The sequence below is a fragment of the Bubalus kerabau genome, chromosome 23 (genome assembly GCF_029407905.1).
Source record: "Bubalus kerabau isolate K-KA32 ecotype Philippines breed swamp buffalo chromosome 23, PCC_UOA_SB_1v2, whole genome shotgun sequence".
Lineage (NCBI taxonomy): Eukaryota > Metazoa > Chordata > Mammalia > Artiodactyla > Bovidae > Bubalus > Bubalus kerabau.
The window spans coordinates 29250704-29251595 of record NC_073646.1 but is presented as its reverse complement, the minus strand read 5'-3'; positions in this window follow the sequence as shown (position 1 = coordinate 29251595).

Sequence of the window (892 nt, the reverse complement as noted above, 5' to 3'; positions counted from 1 at the left end):
CTCACAAGCTGGCCTGGACTCCGCAATGCACGCTGGGTCTGTGCATTCACTCCGCTTCTCCCGAAATCTGCAGATGGTCCTGTGTGTCCGAGACTCACCAGGACAAGGAGATGCTTATAAAGCACTGTCGCTAATGGACTTGTGGACTGGGTCTAGGTCAGGTTTTACAGATGATGAGAGAAGGAAGATGCAAGCCCTTATTTTTCAAGGGCTTCTTCACTGTGATGGAGAGGAGACGCCACGCCCGAGCCTCCCAGCATGAGGAGGCAGCAGCAAAGCACGGTGAGCTGTGCTCCGCCGGCTAGAGAGGGCAGGGCCGGGCAGAGGCGGCAGACACCCGCTCCCAACCGGGCACCCGGAGGCTGACCCCTCCCTGCCTGGCACCTGCGGGGACTGAGGAAGGGCAGACCCACAGAGCCCCAGCCTACGGGGAAAGGGGAAGAATTCACATCGGTGAACACACTGCCCTTCACAAATAGCTACAGGTAACTACAGAGGATGCCTTTCCTGACAAAGCAGGGCTGGCCTGTGTGGTAGCTCTGTACTGGCGAGTCGGGGCCGGCTCTGGTACCTCGGGCAAGAGCACACGGAGAGCGCGTGGGACTGGTGTCTATAAACCCCGTCCCCGTTCAAACGCTCCTACCGCTCTGTATCTCTCTTCCTCCTCCCGGGCAGGAGTTGGGCAGGGCTGCGAGCACTTGTGGTCCAGCATACTAAGGTTCTGTACTCTGGGGGAGAAGACCTGGGTGCTTGGCAGGAAATAGTGCCCGCCCCTCATCCTGACGACAGCTGACACTTAAGAACAGCTTGCAAAACATCCCCACTGACTTACCGTGTATGTTCTTCCCTTAGAAAACACCCAGCAGACAGGAGGAAATGGAGACACAGCAAG